Source organism: Prionailurus viverrinus, chromosome C2, assembly GCF_022837055.1.
Source record: "Prionailurus viverrinus isolate Anna chromosome C2, UM_Priviv_1.0, whole genome shotgun sequence".
Lineage (NCBI taxonomy): Eukaryota > Metazoa > Chordata > Mammalia > Carnivora > Felidae > Prionailurus > Prionailurus viverrinus.
The window spans coordinates 119,338,732-119,362,878 of record NC_062569.1 but is presented as its reverse complement, the minus strand read 5'-3'; the positions used below and the strand labels follow the sequence as shown (position 1 = coordinate 119,362,878).

General features: G+C 34.3%; 1 protein-coding gene across 1 annotated transcript in view; it reads left to right on the top strand.

Moving 5' to 3' along the window:
* HTR1F (5-hydroxytryptamine receptor 1F) overlaps positions 1-24,147 on the top strand; it is a 149,433-nt gene that overhangs the window by 29,180 nt on the left and 96,106 nt on the right. The window lies entirely within an intron of this gene.

Here is a 24,147-nt window from a genome sequence, read left to right as displayed (position 1 = left end):
CTTTCCAAACCTTATACAGTTGTCTGAGTTCATCAAAAAATGTTTCATAAAACATCAAGTTTTATAGAAATGCATATTATTATTTAGGATAGTAATGTAATCATAAGATAACTCTGTTGCCGTGTATATGAATTTTAATAGTTATTAGGAGACAGCCTGGCATACTGTATCATGTCAGCTATAGTTCCAAAGCTAGAAGTAGTTGTTTAATAAATGAACTATTTTGTGTGTGTGTGTGAAATGGATACCCAAAATGTTACCATCTGTGAAAAATACTTTTAAGTTTAAATTTTTTTTTTCAATATATGAAATTTATTGTCAAATTGGTTTTCATACAACACCAGTGCTCATCCCAAAAGGTGCCCTCCTCAATACCTATCACCCACCCTCCCCTCCCTCCCACCCCCCATCAGCCCTCAGTTTGTTCTCAATTTTTAAGAGTCTCTTATGCTTTGGCTCTCTCCCACTCTAACCTCTTTTTTTTTTCCTTCCCCTCCCCCATGGGTTTCTGTTAAGTTTAAATTTTTTTTAATGAGAGAGAGACAGACAGACAGAGCCTGAATGGGGGAGGGGCAGAGAGGGAGACACAGAATCTGAAGCAGGCTCCAGGCTCTGAGGTGTCACCACAGAGCTGGATGCAGGGCTCGAACTCACGAACAACGAGATCATGACCTGAGCCAAAGTCAGATGCTTAACCAACTGAGTCACCCAGGCTCCCCATAAATACTTTTAAGTTTGTACTAATTTGTAATTCTATATATTAGACTTAGAAATCCTGGTGGTCCCCATTCTCCTTACTATTCTTTTTAAAAGGCTTTTATTTTCCCAGTGCATTGATTCACAGTTATGACAGAGAGTATCAACAATTTATAAGCTGTAGTGGATTGCCAGTTTGAGTTTCAGAGAAGTAACATAGAGAGCAGAGGTGTTCTGTTGCAAAAGCCTCTTGCCATGCAGTCTATTTTCCAGATGGTGGAATGCTCTAGGAATCTCATGCCTCTTCCCTTCTTTATCCACATTCATATTGTCTCAACTGTTCCCATGGCTGAAAAATTTTTCAATGTTTTCCGATTATAGTCCCAGTCCTGAATTTCCCGTGACCTCTAGACTTAGCTATCACATGACTCTGCACCATCTTTGTGTGTCCAACCTACATCTCCAGATGACCAGATCAACCTCTCATTTGTTTCTCCCTCTAATTTGTTTCTCCCCAAATTTTCCCTATTTTTCTTATAGCGCTACTAAACCCTTGGTTGCTTAAGTCAAAAATATGGATGTCATTCTTGACCCCTCCTTTTCCTTCTCATCCTCTTCTAGTCCATCAGCAAAAGTCCTATTGATTCTACTGTAATATATGTCCTGTAAAATGCTATATGATCAGATCCCTGGCCATTATTTTAAGCTCACTCATCTATGTAAAACAGGCCTTTTTACTTGTTACTCTTCACAGCTCAAAGCCCTCTTGGAAATTATATTTCTACGTATGTGTTTATTTATTGTCTGTCTCTCCTGTTAGGAAAGGACTTGTCCAGTTTTATTCACAGATCCATACCTACAATGCTGCCTATCACAATACTTGTGAATGAATGAATTCATAACCATAGTATGAATCCATCAGTAGAAACAGGCTGGGAATCCATGGGAATCAGACTAATAGCTACACATGATCATCAGTATGCTAGATGTTCTTCCATAAATGCATTCTTTGTTAACGAAATACATTCTTGGCATTCCTTTTGAATACAGAGAGCCAAAAATATCGTATTGATTCAAAGAAATAATTCTACCTATTTTCAACTCAAGTTAATTCTGTAAGAATGGAAGCTCTAAAAACTAATAAAGGGAAAGTCATTTTTGTTTTTGTTTGAACTCTTCATCTCTCAAACTTCCTTCCCTACATCCTGAATGTTTATACTTAGGAATTCATTTCATCTTTCCTCCCATAGTCAAACATGATGTTCAGACTTGATGGCGATCATAAGAAGTAATATTATGCCAAATCCTTTCAAATTGTGCAATAGCTAAGGCACATAAAAATGTGCCATGGTGGTAAATCTGTTTTTCTACTCTTCAAATGTCTTATTTGCCCTAACAACTTTTCAGACAATACCCTTAATCGATTAACTTTGCAATGTCATTTACATATCTTTTACCAGAAAAGTAATGTCTGCTTCAGATCCTAAAATTGCATTTGATATCTTTAAATGATCCCAGATAATAACCCTCAGAGTTCTCTGGACCTGACTGATAATGAATTTTATAGTCCACTATAGTGTTCATTTGCTCGGGCTTGCAATAAATTAACTACCAGGAGATGTATGAAATGTGCTATTGTAAAATCTCTGGTTTTTCTCTCTTGAATTTATTTGAATAATTACTGAAGTATGTCTCTTTTTTTTCAGGTCAAATTTAAACTTCTAATCATGGAGTTTATACCTCCTCCCATATTCTATATGTTGGTTGAAGTTACCTTCTTTTATCTACTCTCTCAAGCCAGAAGATTCATTTCTTAATGCCCAGCTTTCCTTCATTTCATATAGCAGCTGGGTTACCAAATCCTCTCAGTTCTGCTTACAAAATATCTCTGGCATCTACTCCTTTTTGTCTTGAACTGTGACCTCTTTGAAAGATTGACCCATTCTAGCTTCACAGAGATGTATTGACCTGATTTCTGACTGTACCACACCTTCCCCGTAAAACCAGAGTTAGCTCAGGGTCATGTCCCAAAGCCTTCTCCCTGCAAGGCAGTAAGATTTGGCAATGGTGGGTTGCAGAGATTCTACTTTGAGGTAGGAGATTCTACAAAAAGAGTGTTAAGAGGTGGTATCAGACAGGTAGGGCTTCAGACCCTGTCTCTGCCTCTACCAGTGGTATCATCTTGGGCAAGTTCACCTCTCTGGAACTTAATTTAACCATATGTGACTTTGAGATAGTAGTGCACACTTCATAGAGTTGTTGTGAAAACTACGTAAGATCGTGTTACTTAAAGATATTTCCTGACGTGTGTTGGATGCTCACCGGATGCTAGTTCTCTTACTGCATTTTCCTGCCACTCTGGGCACCATCGTATGTTACCCACAACACACTTGCAGAAACCCTGCATTGTGTCCTAGGCCTCTTGTACTGATCTCTTTTGAGTAGCAAGGATTTCCTTTTTTTCTCAACAAAGATAATGGGACCTAATGAGACCCTATTCTGTCTCAGGGAACCTGTTTCATTCTATGCTTCTGAAAATCCTCATTCTAGAATAGCTGGAAACTATTTCCCTTCATGCTGTCTTCTTGTTTTGATATATACATCAATGACTCTTTTTAGATGAGAAACAAAAGTACAGATTTTTTAGCCTTCTCTATCCTACTCTTGCACATTTTTCTAAACTCAGTTCTGACGCTCACTCTTTTTCACTGTTTGGCTTTCTCATAAAGTTCATCTTTTTTCATTCCTTTGTGCCCACATGACCAGTCTCTCCGATTAGAATGCCCGTCCTCACTTGCTGCTTATATGTTTGGCTAATGCCTGATAGTTTCTGCTAAAGTCCTTTCGAAAACTTTGTCAGCCATGGCCTCATCTCAGTCAATTTTTCCCAGCTTAGTATTCCCCTTGAACTTTCGTATGTCTCTGTAAGTATGCATCTTGTCATATTCGTGCTGTTTACGTACGATTTGTCTTCCCCACTCTCAAATAAACTGCTTGAAGAGAGGTAGTACCACAGCACCTACAATATGCTTAAAAGTCCATAAATAATCACTGGCTAATAGAAGGTGTTATTAGCATTTTTCCTATTGCCCTTACCTATTTAAAAATTTATTTCCAAGATTTTATTTGTCAAACTGTACTACCATTTTGTACTCTATGTCATAAACAAATATGATTTTTATGTAAATCTATTTTCATATACTCCTGAACATCAAGATTTAAAAATCTAGATAAATACTTTAGTATGTGTGCTTTTCTCATTTGTATGAAAATAACATTCTGCAATTGAGACTTTAAGCTGAAATATTTCAAAACCTTTTTCAAACAAAATATCAAATCTTTAGAAAAATTAATTCTATTTTAGTCAATTTATTAGATAAAGAAATTGGAAAACAATGGAGCATAATTTCATCAGCCTTCAAAATAAGCACTCTCCTTTTTCTTCCCAAATTTATTTTATATTACAAAATGGTGCACCAAAGTATGTTTACCGTGATAGCCCTGAGAGAAACTCCTTACTTGAAAAAGGATGAGGAGATATGGGAATAACCAGCGTCCAGCTATTATACACATTTAACCTCAAGACAGCCAGGCCATAAGAAATCACACTCATCCAGAATCTGTATCCTTCTCTCCTGGGATAACTTAATGAAATTCTATGGTTCTCTGCATGGAGTCTTCACCACTAAGGGGAAGGTCAGAGAGACCAGAGCATTTGAACATATAGCCAGTAAGCCTACTCTATGGTAGATCTAGACCACATCTAGAAGGCTTGAAGATTTCTCTAATTTTATCTGGGGAGGGGGAGGGTAATTGTACTGTCTCTTTCCATATATGTACTGTCTCTTTCCGTATATGTGATATATTATTTACATTATTTTAAGATCTTTTCATAAATTTTGTCCCATCTCTTGAGAAATTGGGAAGGTAATCTATATCTCTACAGTCTTTGGTCTTGTGTATGAGAATTTTCAAGTACCTACTCTGTAAAATAGCTGACAGTGGGGAACTTGTACTTCTTGACAGAACATGAGTGGAGAGTGTCATTCAAGTTTGATTAGTTAAGCATTAAAAAATATTAGTCTCATGCCTGGGGAAAGATAAGGATATCTTTAGCCCCTTTTCATTACTTTAAAAGGAGTTTTCTAACAAATTCAGTTTAAATACAATGTCTGTAACAATGGGGAATGGAAAATTGAAACCTATAGATAATCCAAAATTTTATTTCAAAGAGCACATTAAACCTTTGTCCCCAATGAGTTTCTTAACACTTAACATTGCTCGGAGTTGAGAATTAATTTGTGTGGATTCTGCCTCTTTATTTGACACCTTACCCGCAGCGGAGGTGTTGATCAATAGTAAATTAGGCACTCAATACAGAGTAGCCAGAAAAGATTGAAATCAGAAACAAAAGGACTTGAATCAATGACAAAATTCATATCTAGCCCTTGAAAATTTTAAATAAAATAAATTTTCATTCTGGTTTTATTATAACAATGGACATTCTAAGAACTAAATGGAAAACATTTTGAGTGTGTGAATTTTCTGGAAAGGATCATCTCTTATCATTAATATCTTTGATCCAACTTTCTGGATCAAAGAGTAAAATAACTATTTCATATTGTCTCGAGTCCATTCCTTCCTAAACAACAAAACAGAGAAAAAGAAAACGTGTTTTTTTTTCAAGTGCTTTTTATCAACAGAAAATCATTTGTAGATGTGGTCCCATTTCAAAGGTAGATAAGTAATAGTTTTTATTTGTGGTGCCAAGCCAGCATGCAAACAAACAAACAAACAAACAAACAAAAAACCAATAAGAACTGTCCTGAGGCTATGTTTGGTTCTCCCATTCCTTTGAAAAGACTGACCACCCAGCCAGCCAGTACAGTCCAGCAAACCCAGCAGCAACCACTGACAACTTCCTCCACAGGCTCACCAGCACTTCCTTCTGCCTATTTCACGACTTCGGTTTTGTCTCCAAACTCCAATGGTTTGGTTGTGTGACTTCGTGAGAATTATCCACTAATTTCTAAAGGGGTATTAATTTTTTATTTACAATCATTTGAGGATAAGTAACATTCTTTATTTGTATGTAACATGCAGAATCTGAAAGCCAGCACTGAAATGATCAAACGAAGCCTAAGTAATTTGTTGGATATGCCTAAACAAATAGGCAGGCACCTGGGTGACTCAGTCACTTAAGTATCCAACTCTTGATTTCTGCTCAGGATACGATCCTCTGGGTCATGAAATAGAAGCTGCGTGGGGCTCTGCACTAGCAGCACAGAACTTGCTTGGGATTCTCTCTCTCCCTCTTGATCTGCCCCTCCCCTGCTTGCTCTCTATCTCTCTCTCTCTCAAAATAAGCATTAAAAAAATTGTTTAACCCCCAAGTCATCGTTAGTCTAATATATATGATGGTATTCCTCTAATTTAAGCAAAACTTAACTTTTAGTCTTATTTGCAAAATAAATGGAGTCATATTATAAATATAAAAATGAATTTTTTATTTTGAAAATAACTTGGCAGAGCATATAAAAAAATTCTACTTGAGCATTTAAATATTTAATGTAGACATAATTTTTGTAGTGTATTTGTTACCCTATAATATAATTCTAGAGGGATTGTAATCCCCTTGAAGTGATGTGCAAAACTGTATGTCCTTGCATATATTATTTTTGGAGAAAAGATAAAATAGCTTGCCTCATAACCATGGCATAGAGTAAAATCTATTTATTATGTGTTAATTCTTCTCTGTGTGTGTGTGTGTGTATGTGTGTTTAAATACTAAAATATGCCCATGTGTATGGACTCACTGAAGTGTATGAAGAATAGCAAAGAGTACACCAACATATGCACATAGATATATTTTCAGAACAGCAGGACTCTTCTTGGTCATAACATAAATGATATGTGTTATAATGGTACAATTTTGTTATTCATTAGCTCATTTTATTATGCTCTGGTTTGTCATCATAAATATATTAATTTCTCATGATTTGTCTTGGGTATTGAAAATTTTTCTTTATCGAGAAACCAAATACCTTGAAACTAATAGAAGCACAATAGATTTGAGAGGATCTATTTAATGAAAACACAGTAAAGTGATACCTCACTAAATTTTGGTTGCTTTATTTTTTTAAATACAAAAAAATATTTTGGATTTTTAACAAATGACCATGCAGTAGAGAGCTGGAAAGGTGAGCACCGGTGTTATATTGCCACCTATGTCTTTAATTAGGAGACTGATGGACTTGCTCCAGACAATTCAGGTTGTGTAAAAAAGTTTTTGGGTAAAAACTGGTGTCACTTCACAAAAATGCTTTTCCCTGGTTGTTTTTCTAATCAATGTTTATGGCACATTTGAAGTAGAAATGGATTTTAAATAAATATTATGTATACATTTGAGATACAGTTTCATAAAAGAAAGACTGTGTCCTATTCAGTACAGCATTCTCTGTGTCTGACATTCAATCAATAATTGAATGAAGAAACAATCAATCCATTGGACAGTATATACAGTAAATCCATAGTTATCCTGCTGTTTCCTGCAAGTTGTTGGCACATTGTGTGACCTCAGGAATAACTCTTTAGATGTTCTTATATATATGAGAGGAATTTTCTGTTATGATGGATAAGCATGATACAGAAAAGTGATAACCTAGTTGTGATGCACATTTTGACCTATAAAGTATAATAGTGATAAAAATATTAGTAGCTAAGTTTTATAGGGTCCTTGTCCCTTAAAGGATATTAAGAAAAATTATATAAACAAGACAAGAGAGAATGCTTTTAATATCTAACAGGCACACTCCAAATTATTTAATAATCTAGAGAATATGCTTTGTTAAATTCACTGTTGCTGAGGAACAGTCCAGACTTAGTTACATGTTACTTTGCAGATATTTTTCTAACACAGAAATAATTTCTGTCCAGGAACAAAATAAACCTAACTGTCATAGATTATTACTCCATAGAACATTAATCAGTATTAAATATTACCTAGATCTTGTACTAATAATGTTTCAAAATGACTATAAATACCCAGATCCTCAAAATGCTATGGGTCAGCCTTGCCATCTGATTGGCTTATCCATTAATTAGCACACTGAATAAAATCTTTGACAAATATTTAACATATATTTGTAAATGAGTCATATTGTTAACTTTTTGAAAATTATACTTACACTATGTAGGGATTATTGTATTCTTCATAACCACATGAGCAATGTACTAAAATCATCTCCTTGTACTGTTGTTATTATTAACAGTGATTGGTACTACTGTCATCCCTGTGAGGAAACTGAGAATTAGCGAGACTAAGTGACTTGCCCAAGGTCACACAGTCAGTAAGGATTACAGACTCCAATGTCATAAGCCTGTCCTCTTTTTTTTAATGTTTATTTATTTATTTTGATAGAGAGAGTGTGTGTGTGTGGGGGGGGGAACTCGATATCTGAGATCATGACCTGAGCCAAAATCAAGAGTCAGCCACTTAACTGACTGAGCCACTCAGGTGCCCCCTCAAGGCAAAAACTTTTGTCTCTTTTGCGTAATCAAGGCAAACCTTTTTCAAATCACCCCAGGGTTTCACATTTGACATTATCAAGAATTGATATTATAGCAAAATAATGATATTTGAAAGTTATATTTGAGATCTTTGAAAATTTTATCAAGAGTCCCAGGAATAAAAAGCCTTTGGATGTTGGATGAATACAGAAAATATTTGCAAAGTTTTATTTTCTTTGCTGTTTTGTTTTTGTCTTCAAACTGGCAAACTTCAGACTTGTGTGACAGGGTTTAAGTGTCTTGAAATCACCATTCTCTTACCTGAACATTCTTCTTTAGGATGTGAGAGTCTGAATCAACAACACTTTTTCTTTAGCTGTTAAGGAAAGGCCATGTATGAGAGATTTTTGCATCTTTAGACTTTTTTTAGTTGCAAAGATAACAGTTTATCTTTGTCTGCAGTGTTCTTTATCCTGGCTGTAAACTGTTTGGAAAATTGCCATTGTTTCCACTGATAAACTCTGCTTCTTTGAGAGTTATATTTAGATCAAAGCATATAGAGTGAACAGGGCTCTGCCTCTCTTAAGTTGTCTAGAATGTTCCCAAACTGGAACAAGGAAAAAATAAAAATAAAAGCCTTAACTGTTTGCCCTGAGCCTACTACATCAAAACACCCTAATCTACCTGTTGAAATAAAAGTATATTTCTTGGCCTCCTTCCTGACCTACTGGATCAGAACCTCTGAGCTGGGATCAAGAAGATAGTATTTCAACAAACAATGCAGATAACCCCTGCACTCTATAAAGCATTAAAAATAAATCCTCTGTATATTGTTATACAGCTTGCACTTATACACAGATTCTTATCTTTTTAATCAGAAAAAAAAATCTACCTACATTTAAAAAAAATTTTCTTAATGTTTATTTATTTAGAGAGAGAGAGAGACAGAGTGCAAATGGGGGAGGGGCAGAGAAAGAGGGAGACACAGAATCTGAAGCAGGTTCCAGGCTCTGAGCTGTCGTCGTGGGACTGGAACTCACAAGTGGTGAGATCATGACCTGAGCCAAAGTCAGATGCTCAACCAACTGAGCCACCCAGGCACCCCTACTTACATTTTAAATAAGTACTTTAGGAATCAGCGTTCACATGCTAAATTCTGATGAAAGGAAAGTTATTTTGCTCCATTTTTGAAAAATATATAGATTGGCTGCTAAACTCAGGAGGATATTTTGTTTTATATATGGCAAGTAACTACTTAGTAGGACAAATATCCTAACTCTTACAAATTAGCTAATCATGTTCCTAATTCAGTGATTTTATTTCTGGGACAGAGATGGTGTATTTGGACGTAAAACCCAAAGTAGGAGTCCTCTAATCAGTAAACTCCATGTGATACATGATTGAATTCCTAAATTAGAACTGTAAGATGTTGTGTGTGAGTGTGTGTAAACAGATGTATACATATACATACACACATAAGGTAAGCATAATACTTATGTGTATGTATACACATATGCATGCATGCGCACGCACACACACACACACACACACACACACACAAATACATTGGTACTCTACCACATAAGCAGATACAGTGCTTTCCCTAGTTAAAGAATCTCTCTCTGCCAAATTTATACAGTTATGCAGTATTTGATATCTATTTCAAATAGTTTAGAAGTCAATAGACCACACATATAAAGCAATTAGCAATGTTTTGGTTATTTTTCAATTTTCTGTTCTTCCTTTCAGAACTGATTCAAAAAGACTATCGTTTCCCAGTTCTTAAGTTGAAACCAAATTCCTTCCTACCATGAACTTCATCTATGACTAGATCATACATTCTTCTAAAGAGAGATCCAAATTAGAAGTAAATTGAACAATTAGTGGGACCCATTTGATTCCCCATAAATAAGTCTTTCCCAGAGCACTTGTTACCTAGTCTGTATTCTCTGGGAATGAGCCTTCTAATGCAAATGAGAAACATTCCTCAGGGCACTTTCAGACCTTTGCGTTAGTTGTAGCATGCCAGTGCGAAGGATCCTAGCTTGATAATTTTATGGGCACAAACACTAAACCCAAACCAACACCTTTACTGCTTGTTCTGATTATTCTCCAGGATTCTAGCCAGCAGAAAAGTAAATATCATTGATTTCCCCTTACTATCAGCAAAGCAGGTCAACACCTATTTTATTGTCTGTGGGTCGTATACTGCCCCTTTGGTCAGATGGGTTCCATACTAGTGCTTAGCTTCTTTTGGAAGTCTTTGTGGTTCTGTGCAACCAACTCATAACTTTAGGAAGAACGCAGTAATTCCATTATTACCACAGAAAACTAAGATTCTGAATTAACTCAATGTCCTCATAAAAGTACTATTAGCAAAAAGATTGTCTCTCCCATTGACGTGATTGTTTTTAATACGGGGAAGACCATTTCCTCTTTTAGTTTTTATTTTTTGTGCTGAGTTACACAACAGTGTGTCCTAGTAAATAATAATTCTCTGAAGATTTTATTTGTTTTCCATATTGAAGCATATAACTATTTGGAAACATTTTGGTATCCACAAGTGGTTTGTTTTGTTCATAAGAACGAGTCATTTGCGTTGGATAATAGAAATACTCAGTAAATGCTGAATTAAGGTGAAGCTACAGAATTCCTTAATACTTTAAATTTAACCTGTTTGCAACTTATTAAGGACTTATATTTATCAATATGTTAATGTAGTCCATCGAATTATAATTCCAAGCTATATTTGCAATGCCCCCATCTCTGAGAAGCTGACAGCACTGTACGCAAGTAATTTGCGATCATTTTGTGACTCCAGTATTTCCTCATTCCTATCCTTAGCTCTATAATTATAAATTAATGATGATGACTTTTAACTTTGAATTATTAATACAGTATCATTACAACAAAATGATACTTTGTAGATTATAGGGAAAGCATTTCATACAATTAAAATCAATGCATTAAGTAACACCTTTTTATGCTATTTTTATGCTATCTCATTTTTTTTTTATTTCAAGTATAATTAACATACAGTGCTATATTACTTTCAGTGTACAATATAGTGATTCAGCAATTCTATATATTTCTCACCAAGAGATGTGTATTCTTAAACCCCTTTATCTGCTTCACCCATCCCCCACCTACCTTCCCTCTGGCAACTACCAGTTTTTCCTCTGTATTTACGAGTCATTTTTTGTTTGTCTCTTTTTTCCCCTTGTTTTTTTTTTCCTTAAATTTCACAGATGAGTGAAATCATATTGTATTTGTCTTTCTCTGACCAACTTATTTCACTTAGCATTATGCCCTCTAGGTCCATGCATGTTGTCTCAAATGATAAGATTTTATTCTTTTCTATGCCTGAGTAATATTTCTGTAGGTATGTATATGTGTGTATGTATATATACATACATTTCTTTATTTATTCATCTAATGATGGACACCTGGCTTGCTTCCATACCTTTGCTATTGTAAATATTGCTGTAATAAACATGGGGTGAATGTATCTTTTTGAATTAGTGTTTTTGTTTTCTTTGGATAAATAGTAAGGGAATTACTGAATCAGATGGCAGTTCTATTTTTAATTTTTTGAGGAACCTCCTTGCTGTTTTCCACAGTGGCTGCACCAGTTTGCATTCTTACCAATAGTGCATGAGGGTTCCTTTTTCTCCACATCCTCACCAACACTTGATATTTCTTATGTTTTTTATTTTGGCCTTTTTTTTAGTTGCAATATCAGGAATCCAATCAAACTATCCCCTGTTAATAAAAAGAATTTGACTCACATAACTGAATAGGCCATGAGTTTAAAGTCACACACAATGTCACAAGGGCTTAGTGTTTCTCCATATTCTCAGCTCTGCTTTCCTCTGATAGCTTCATTATCAAGCCTTCATTATCTTTATAGAAATAGGCACAACAACTCCAAGCTTTATATTTTACTAGCCTAGCTATACCAACAGAACAGAAAACCTTTTTTCAAATAGGTCCAGCAAAACTCCTGATATTGAGCATCATTGCAATATTTTGATTAGCCAACCTGAGGCATGTTCACAGTGTAAAAGCTAAGAGTACGTGGCCAACCTCTCCTGAATCACAGGGGAAAGGAGTAAAGACGAATGGTTCCCTAAGGGAAATCAGTTGTTCTTCCTGGGAATGAAGATAATGAATTCTTCATAGGGAAAAACAAGAAGTATTCTCCATAATCTCTAGAAATAGATCCAGGGGGAGACACTTGACAGGAGAGGGCATGGAAGCTCTGTAGCCTTGTGCTATGTATCCAGCTGACTGTTCCTGAGTCAGAGTCTCCTGATAGTAAACCAATGATCTAAAATGTGGCTACCCACAACTTTCTGCAGGAGAATTTCTTCATGATGAAAGGAAGAACCCAGATTCACTGTATGGTGTACTCATTGAAAGGCACTTTAATGATGGAAATATTGGGGCATCTGGGTGGCACAGTCGGTTGGGCATCTGACTCTTGATCCCAGCTCAGGTCATGATCTCACAGTTCATGAGTTCAAGCCCCGCATCGGGCTCTGTGCTGATGTCATGGAGCCTACTTGGAATTCTGTCTCTCCCTCTCTCTGCCTTTCCCCTGCTTGTGCTTTCTCTCTCTCTCTCTCTCTCTCTCTCTCTCTCTCTTTCTCTCTCTCTCAAAATAAATAAATAAACTTAAAAATAATTTTTAAGATGAAAAGATTGTGCCAGGTGAAATAGCCATCAGTTTGTAAAAGAGAGAAGTGGATCAGACAATGGCTGCCAGTGCTCTGAAGAATAAACTCTTGATTGATGGCTTTCCAAGAAATCAAAACAACCTTCAGGTTGGAACAAGACCATGGATGGGAAGGCAAATGTATTTTTCGTTCTGATTTCTGACTATAATAATGAGACCTGTATTCAGTGATGTCTTGAAAGGGGAAAGAGTAAAGTAGGAGTGATAACAACAGAATGAAATGGGGAGAGTCAAGGAAATAGATGCTTCTAAATCTGTTGATAAAGTTTTGATGATGTTGTGAAGATTTTTGACAAAGAAGCTAACTCTAAACCCGAAAGCATTCTTGAAATCATGCTTAAATATTGCCTTGATAACTGCTGTTACAACCCGTTGTTAAGGCAATTTTAACCTTTCATAATTACATCTCAGTTAATGGCTGAAGTATGTAATAAGACAAATTAAATTTTTTATCTTCAATGTTTTTTTGGTCATAAGAATAGACAGTGAATTAGGATCTAATATTCAGCTTAGTTATGGTGCTCACAAAACAAAGAAAGATATCAGCTAGTTCTTTGTTTTTATTCAAAAAGCCTATCCCTTTTACAGTTTGTGCCTTCTGTGAGCAAAACTTTTTAGTGTGTGTGTACATCCCTTTAGTAATTACAACATGTTAGGACTAGGGATTCCCCACTTCCTCATTTTCTTGCTGTTTTTACATTTCCAACCTGTTAAGTGAATTTTTGGACCAAACTCCAAAGGAACACTTTGTAGTCAGTTCTTGCAACATGTGTTTGGTAAACAAGCTTATAAAATGAATTTTTAGAAGTGTTTCACTATTTATAACCATTTTCTATAGAAAGGTGAGAAAACTTAGGCTGGTTTTATTACAACTTATACAAAGTTGCGTGACAGGGCATCTTCTTTGCTTCCAGGGATTGGGATGGGGTCACTGGGGGTTCAGAGAGCCTGGGAGGATGGTCAGCTTTATTCTGACATAAATCTGAAGGTAAGAAGCAGGGATCACATCTAATGACATATGTCCCTGTGGTCTATTATATAGTGCTATTAATGATTAAACTGATCTTAACAAAATCCCTAGAAGTAGAACCTTGAAATGCATGTACTAGGTTTATAGTAAAATGATTTGGGTAGCATTTTAGTAACTCTTCATTCAAAGTTTTTTCTTTTTTTTTATTTTCTAGACTCAATGTAGGGTTGGTATGAAGTAAAGAAATCTAATGGTTAAATTTCCCCTTTGTGTTTTATGTTCTTGAATACTTTTTTTCAGTTATTTAAGGATATTTAAAAATCATTGCACTTTGGTCAGAAAAATAATAAGTATATCTTATAAATGTTGAAAAAAGAAGTGAATCTTAAAGACTATAAATGCTTTCTGAGAACTTATTATTACATTATTTTGAAAGCATATTATATATTGGCTGACAGTTTTCTAAATTTTTGCCTCTCTTTTGTTAGTATGACATTTTTTTAAATAAATGGAACTTAACCTATTACCCTGGATTAAGTTACATTGAATGTATTTAGCCCCTCCCTTGAGTTAAGGCAGATAAAATGTTGTTGTTACCATGTTATAACTGAAGAATCTTTTTATTTTATCTTGTATCAAAAATCAATGTGTTATATTTCTATTTACTTGACATTTCTCTAGAATTTATTTTATCTGTGAGAATACTATCTGGAAATAATAACTGTGATTGTTAAACAATTTCTTTCAGAAAGCAAAGGTATATATATCTTGAGATCTCTGGGAAGAAAACAGATTTAAGCATCCAAAAAGGTCCACTCAAAAATAATCTTAATAATACAATAATTCCTAATAAGAACTGACTCAGAGAGAAGAGATGTTAAGGGTGAGTTAGTGGGGGATGGAGAAAGCCACTCCTAATAATCAAAACATCAAACCTACAATTTTCTGTCACCTCTCATTGGAGCAGGGCCCCATTAAAAGCCAGGATAAATATCTTCCCCTTCCTCCATATTCCGTTCCTTCCTGCCACTTCAGAGACCTTGATCTACCAACCTGACACCCCATATTTCTCTATCTTCAGTCTCTCTCATGATCCTTTCTCTTCTGTGCATAAGATTTCCCTCACTCTGTATCCACGGTATGTTTTTTTCTATTGCCGCTCTGCTTTCCTTGGTATCTATAACCCTGAAACTGATTTCATGTGATATTTTCCACTTTTTCATCTTTTATTTATTCCTCAACGTTACTACCGTTAAGTTCAAACTGCTTTTGTCACAATTGCCGTGGCCAAGCATCTGCCAATTCCAGCAGATGCTGTGATCTTCATACTTTTGAACTCATTAGGTATTTGGCTTTTTAGACTGAATACTTAACTTATTCTTGAATCCTTTTCACCTTTTTCCCTCCATAAACAAGGATTTAACTGTCCCTCTGACTCCATTCTTCTTTTTTCTATTTAGCACTCAATCTACTTCAAAGTAACTTTTCCCTCTCCCTTTATTATAACCAATGAAATCACCAAGCTAGCAAATCTCACAGCCAGAAGTTGAAGACAGTTCTGTTGGTCAAAAACCCAAGCTGTTTCTATTATATTACGCTGTAGAAAATGTAATGTCACATTCATCATTTTAAATTCTCAATCTATGGAGGGAATTTAATACAGAAGATAAATTGCTATGTCCCTTTTTATTGAATAAGATACAAAGGAATTTTTAGAAGTCCATGCATAAGAACCCAGTAAAAACCCATAATACTACTGTAGACCTTTTCTCTGTTCTCACTCTGAAACTTCCTACATGATTTTGGCTGGTACATTTATTAGAATCAGTTTTCTTGAGTTCTGATTCTTGCCTTTACATTTTGAAAGTTTTAATTTGTTACTAAAATATAATATGCAGGGGAGGTAATTGAACACAAGACATTTTTTTATTTTATGAAAGATAGACTTTAAGATTTCAAATTTGGGTTTATTTGATATGTAATATATGGCAAAATATTATAAAATCTATCTTAAAAATGAAATCCATAGGTACAAGTTTCATGTGATTAAAAGATGTTGATTAATTGCTAATAATTAGGGTCTTTTAAAAATTTATTCTGAAATAACTAATAGATTCACAAGAAGTTGCCAAATAGTACAAAGAGGTCCCAGGTACCCTTCACCCTGTTAAGCTAATAGTTACATTTTACATGACTGAAATGAAATATCAAAGTCAGGAAATTAGTTTTGGTAAAACGCACTTACCTATTTCTGTGCCATTTTATCAAATGTATTGATTTGTGTAACCACCACCACCAACAGGATACAGAATTCTTCCATCACCACCAAACTTCATCTGCATGCTACCCCACACTCTCCCACAACCCCAAACCCCAGGTGCCCACCAGTATTTTTTCCATCCTTTTCCACTTTGGAAAGGTTATATAAATTGACTCATGTAGTATGTGAAGTTTTAAGATTGGCTTTATTCCGTCAACATAATGTCTTGAGATCTGTCCAAATACCTGTGTGTCAATCAGCTGTTCCTTTTATTTCTATGATTGCCTTTGGTGCTTTGTAGTTGAAGCATTTTAGATTTAAATTATTGTAATATCACTTAATAATAGACTGAAATGAAAACCAATTGAACTACACACACACAATATGGACATAATATATAAGAAAAGGAAACAGAATTGGGATAACTCCACCTTCTTAAAGTCCAAGAGTCTCTTCAATGGGAAATTCTGGAAAGGATCTAACCTCTGCTTACGGTGTATGGCTTACTGTGTGCCATAATCTGAGTGGGTCTAAAAGCTTCCTTCCTAAAAACAAATACTTCTCTAAGTTTGCCTTAGTCCCTGAAATTTCCATCATTAGTCAATCCTTTTGACTATACCTGGCAATGAAAACTCTTCTTTACTTACAATTGCATTTTTGAAAGGGCATAGATTAAATTATAAATCCATTATCCCATTAATTATTATAGCAAATATATGGGAGTACAGGAGGAACCACTAGTTTGAAGAAAATGCATTCTCTCTGTATCATTTGGAATTCTACACTTCTATGAAACTCAATAACCTAAGAAACTAAAATGAAATAACTGTCATGTTTTGAAGATTTCCCAAGAACTGCTGCTCATACCTCGCTCCTGGTCATTTTTTTTTCTCCTCATAAAATTAAAAGTTGATTATATTGTGAAAGTATCTCTCCACTACCATTAAATTCTGGAAGTTGAAGAATATTTTAATATTAACAATTCAACAATCCAAAACAATAACTTTTATAAAGAGGCCCAATACATTGAAAGGAATAATAAAACATCATTTGAGCTATAACAGAATTTCAAATATCTAGGATTTCGTATCAGTAGTTTCTGGAAAACAAACTCTAAAATAATGGCAACTGCCAAGTAATTTAACTTAGAGAAATTGTAATGAAATATTACTGCATATGTGATGGCTCTAAAATTTTTGTACTAGACAGTACCCCAATTCTTTCTGGAAAAATAACAAGAAGCCGGCAATCTCTACAATTAGAAAACTTTGTAAGACTTAGTTCTTAGCAAACAAACTTGTGGCACTTAGTCTGTAGTGTATCAGGATATCTGCCTCAGGAGGAAATACATTTCTCCACCACAGACCATAATCAAGTAATTTTTAAAAGCTGAAATATTCGTCTAAGAACCGTACAACAACAGGCACACATTCAACTATAGGATTCAAAGGACATGCTGTATAGGTGCTGTGGTTGGGTCTTAGTAAAGCTGAGTGTTATGATCAAGGTTTCCAAGTTCAGACAAGTTTTTATGACCATTTAGGTCAGAAGCATGGCTGGCAGACTCCATTATTCAGGTGAACCTGTATAATTGAAGCCCCTGACGTATTTTCACCTGTGTGTCTGGAATGATGCCAGTAGTTTCCTATAAGTAGTTATAATTTATGTTCATTCAAGAACAATCTCGGAAATAAAAGTATTGATAACAGCAAAAGTGAAGATAATTTGCAAAGCCTTTTTGTTGATGTTAATGGTATCAATAATATAAACTAAACTTATTTTAACTTCTTGAGGTAACATTGATATATCTAGGTGGATTCTGTTTATGATGTTATTTCCTTAATATTTTGTTTTTATCATTCTAAAATATTAAATGTGAACTGTGTTCTTCCTGAGTGTACTTTACAGTTCTGTTTGATGTTGACATTGTATCCTTTGAAGTACGTGTGACCAAACGTAATACATTTCTTGCCATCGATATTGCATAAGCTTATTGCCACTCTTTCACTACCTGACTTTCTTTCTCAAACAAAGAAAGTTCTACTAACACAAGAAAAAGGAAAAGAAAAGAAAATCTATTTCCATTGCTCGATTTCTCATTACCTGAATTGTGAATATATTTATCAGATGATTTGGACATTTTATATGTTATTTCCCATTTTTAAGTTCTAATTTCTTATTTAGAGATGGGAAATATTCTCTTCTCTGAAATGATTATTTTGGCATTTTCACTCAGAAGCTCATCCAGTGGATTATAAATTCCTTATGAGCATGGGTTTTATTCATCAAATCCCTAGCACTTAGCACACAACAGACAACCATATCTTTTGACATTTTTTAACGGAATACTCACCATGCACCTGCACTCTTCTAGCTGCTAGGGATAAACACTAACTCAAAGTCATCACTCTTGTGGGGATGACAATCCAGTGGGGAAGGAGACAGCAAATATAATCACATAAAAATACAGTGAGTTACATAAAGGTGATATTGAAGATACAGCAGGATAAGTGAGAGAGAATGCCAACTTTATAATTTAATAAATGAGAAAAATAGGCTCGTAAAAGGTCAGATGACTTACCCAAATCACCCAGCTAGATAGCAACATAGTCAGCATTCCTTTTTTTTTTAATTACAAATCCAACTTTATTTTCATGATTGAATACTAACTTTCAAAGTTCAACTGGGAGGAAGATGCTGCTCTGTGATATTACAGACTCCTCCTGAGCATAAAGTTTGAATGAAAAACTTCCTGATTAAATACAAATTCTTCATGGATAAAAATAGAATTGTATCTTAACTGCATAAGATCATTGATAACTTTTGAAATGGAATTTCAAGTTTTTCACACTGGAGTTTAATTTTATAGGAGTATGATGGGAATTTTCTAGCGGATAGTGAAATGTCACTTTGTGGCTAATTACCCTGTTAATTTTTTTAATAAAAAATAAATAACCACATGATAATTATATTCAGAAATGTCAATTTTTCCACATAAGTACATTATTCTTTTATAAGGTGTGTAGCACGCACACAAACTACCAAATCCAAATGGGAGAAAAACCTGAATATAAAATTCATTAAATACAATATACAAATAACTATTTAACATATGAAAAATGTACATCTTCACTCAAAAGAAATGTAAATTAAAACATTAATGAAATGCTTTTGGGGGGTTAGGCTTTAAATTAACAAAGATTTGTAGATAGTATTAATGATGTTTTGAGGGAGGCATTTTCATCTTATACTTTGTCATGAGAGTTAACTGGCACAAATTTGCTATAGTTCTCTTTGGCAATAAGTATCAAGTATCTAGAGCTTGGACTAAGGAATTCCACTTCAAGAAATTTATTCGTAGGAAAAAAATCATGTGAAATCAGAGATGTTTTATTACTCATTGCAATGTGTTGACTCCTCTTTTGTTTTTGGATTTTGAACAGTTAATATTCAAAAATCCCTTATTTTCTATGAGAGACTATAAATAAAACCTGAATGGGAATAGAGAGATTCTTTCTTAATCTAATCAACATCGAATTTTAGGAGAACGGGGGGGGGGGGGGGGGGGGGCGGGGGGAAGTGACCAGGAATGAGGCATGAGCAGAAGTTCTTGGGAAATCTTCAAGTAATAAATTTTTTTTAGTTTAGTGTTTTAAGTTATTAAGCTTCATAGAAACTTAGAATTTCAAATAATATATAAAGAATTTTTTTAAGCAAGTATTAGGTACAAGGAGATACTTAGAATTACCAAAACAATCTAAATCTTTAAAATGAGAAAATGATTTAGCAAATCAATAGACTATGATACATACATTCATCAAATGTCAATATGAGAAATATTTTCAAAGATTAATGATACAAAAACTCTCACAGTATTTTATTAAGCAAAAAGCATAAATAAAAATATATACACCCTGAAAATGCAAAATGGCACGTTTTAATTTTGTTTATAAACTTCATTATTATACAGGAACAGAAAAAAAAAACAGAAAAAATTAACAAACAATGATGTTAGGTATTTCTGTGTTCTGGAATTAAGTGATTTTTGTTTTCTTATCATTGTTTTCTATTTACCTAAATTTCTATAGTTTTCTATAATATGTACACACTACTTTTCTAAAATTTGCCTTTATTTGATTATTTTGAAAGAAGTGAAACAGAATAATAATGTTAAAATGCAGTTAACCATTTCTACCTACCTCCCAATATCCCACCTCTGCTCTTATCTCACCAAAGTAAGAATATTAACAAGCCTGAGATGCATCTTTCCACCTTTTTCTCATAGCTGATACAAACATACATTTTTTTTATTTATTAATTTTATTTTAATTTTTTTTAAGTAGGCTTCATGCCCAGCACAGAGCCCAGTAGGGGGCTTGAACTCACAACCCTGAGATCAAGACCTAAGCTGAGATCAAGGGTCAGACACTTTACTGACTAAGTCACCCTGGCCCCTAAATATACCTTTTTAAATACTTGTTTTGGATGTCTTGCTTACCAAAACAAAATTCTATTATACCTATTATTTTGCCATTCTCATTTTTCACTTAACGTAATATCATGATCATCTAACAAGCAGATAGATCCAATTCCATATTTTTATTTGAATTTCTTTCTTATTTTTAAAAAATTTCTTAAATGTTTATTTATTTTTGAGAGGGAGAGAAGGACAGAGCGTGAGTGGGGGAGGGGCAGCGAGAGAGGGAGACACAGCGGGCTCCAAGCTCTGAGCTGTCAGCACAGAACCTGACGTTGGGCTTGAACTCATGATCTGTGAGATCATGACCTGACCCAGAGTTGGACACTTAACCAACTGAGCCACCAAGTTACCCCATTTAAATTTCTTTATATGTGTATCATTTACACAGGTATGATTTTACTGAAATTAAAATGTGGCTTTATTATTACTATCTTTTTTAACATTCACTCAACTCTGTGAGCCTCCAAGTATTTAATTCCCACTCCCAGATAGTAACCAGTCAAAGTCTACTTACGTAATCACTCCATTTACAAGGGGTTTTATGTACTCTTAAAAAATACAATAGTATATACATTTATTTCCATCTTTTATTGCTTAACACTTCTTCAAGGGAATCTTCAAGGAAATGATGCTAATTCACTCTTTTTAATGACTGCTTTATATTCCTTGTTGTTGCTGGGTCATATTTGATCCAATTATTCCTGTATGGTGTTCTTTTTACAATATTATAATCAACATCCCTGAACATCTCACCTAATGAATTGGTGCCTCAACTGCTATGAGATAGATTTACATAAATGGCATTACCAGATCTAATGATATGTGTCTTTTAAATTGAAATAGTGCTAGATTCCTCCCACAAACACAAAAAGTATATATATATATATATATACACATATATACATATATATATACTATACATATGTATATACATATATACATATATATAGTATATATATATGTATATATGTATATACATATGTATATATGTATATGTACATATGTATGTATATACATATGTATATACATACATACATGTATATACATATGTATATACATATATAGTATATATGCATATATGTATATATACACAAAAAGTATATATATATATATATATATATATATATATATAAAACAATGTACACTATGAGTATTTCTACAGACAATAGTTTGAAAACCTATTTTTTGGGGGGCACTGGGTGGCTCAGTTGGTTAAGCGTCTGACTTCCACTCAAATCATGATCTCACAGTTTATGAGATCTAGCCCCACATCAGGCTCCATGCTGACAGTGTGGAGCCTGCCTGGGATTCTCCCTCTCTCTCCCTTTCTCTCTGTCTCTCCTTCTGTCTATCTCTCTCCCCCCTCCCCACCCTGCGCTGGGGAGCATGTTCTCTCTCTCTCAATATAAATTTAAAAAAACTTGAAAGAAAATATATTTTTCTCAATATTCTCACCTACAATAAATATTTTTGCCAGTCTGATACGTATGAAATGGTATTTTATGGCTACTTTCATGTACATTCCCCTGACTAATAATGACTTACACCATATTTTTTATATTAACTGACCTGTGGATTTTCTCTAATGTAAACTGAGTTTTCATATTTTTTTCCAGTCTAAGTTTTACATCTTGTCTTCTTCTTGTCAATTTAACAATTTTTTATTGAATTTTAGCCTTTAACCTACCATTCTTACTATAAATTTTGTAGCAAAAGGTGTCTATTTTTTTAATAGCTTATGCACTTCTCTTTTTGTTTAAGAAGTCTTTCCCATTCTTAGTTTTTGCATGTAACCTCCAAGGTTTACTTTTAAAACTGCTATTCCTCAATATATCGGAAATTTATTTTGCCTATGATGTAAACTAGGGCTTCAACTTAGTACCCTGAAATAATACCCAGATATATTTATTAAATAAACCACATTATCCCCCACAGAGTTGATACTATTTCACACTTAAATTTTCATATTCTGTAAACAATTTGTAGAATCTTGATTCTGCTACATTGATCTCTTTTTATCCACATACCACAACTATATGATTTATTTTTTAACATTGACTGTTGGCCAAAGCAAATTTCACCTTGGTAATCTTTTTTATATTCACTTGGCTGTTCTTAGACAGCTGATCTTCCTTGAGAAATGTCTACTTGACAAAACAAAGCCCCATTGTGATTCTAATTACAATTTCCTTCCCAAAAAACTTGGCATTTCACTGCTCATATTTTTATGTCCTTTCATAAAGTTTTATAATTTTTCCATAATCTGACAAGAGTTTAATATTTTAATGCCTGCCTTTTGAAAGCTAGTAAAATTTAGCTATGAATCCATCTTGATGCCTTTTTAACATCTTCACATTCATTTTTGCAGTAATTAATCCATGTAAGTTTGTCCCTCCTTATGTTAATCTTAGTAATTTCTGTTTTTCTAGGAAAAAGGTTTTCTGTAGGATTTAAACTCCACTTCCAGAATGAGACATGTATTGTTCCCTAATGATTCTTAGCAATTCAGAGGGTAAGAACTCTGCAATGGCTTTTTCTCCAACTCCCTCAGCCAGTCTGAATGACAGTCTCAAAAAAGATAATGAATTTACTCTGACATTGAGAATGGGGAGGAAAGTGGAGTGCAGTTAGCTGCCACATTTCTAGAATCCTCTTTCTCCATCCATTGCATTACCTACAACTAGAATAAAGTTAATATGTCAAAATTAGGCATGGAGGGCAAGGAGTATATGTAAAATCTCTGTACTTTCCACTCAGTTTTGTTTTGAACCTAAAACCACTCTAAAAAATAAAGGCTATTTTCTTTAAAGAAATGAAATATGTAGAAGTAAGTGTATTTGAACATGATTTAAAGTTTAAGGTATCCCAAGGGACAACCCGTACTTGTCTTATATGACATATTTGACATTTGTACCTGTTCTTTGGGGCATACACAAAACGAAACTGCTTTCTGCAAAGAATTTCTTCCAACATTACTGAAGAAGCTAAACCACCAGCCAGTGGCTAACACACAGTTATTAAACCAAAAAGGCTAAATTAAAAAAAAAACCTTGCAGAATATGCAACTAACCAATTTTCTCCTAAGTATGTGCCAATGTAAATGTGCATTTAGAAATAGTAATATATAGAAAATAGTGCAGTCTGTATCACACCTCTAAGAATGGAATAAAAAGCTTATCACTGCTATCATAAAGTTAAATCTGTACGTTCTCACGTTAAATTTTTGCCCACTGAGGACACAGTCCATGGGCATTATTAGCAGAAATGACGTGCATTAGCTTCAGTTGATTCTGGTAATGCTTTCATGCAGTTTACAGACTGTTGGTTAATTTCTCCAAACTTGTTAGTGTTTTCTGCATTTTGCTTTCCTTTACGATATTGCTTGACCTAAGGCTATTTTGCAAAACCAAGAAATTATTTTATCATGTTCACTTTTGCTGCTTGAAGAGCACAATGAGGCAGAATGGAGATGAACAGGAGAAAATTGTCTGTGA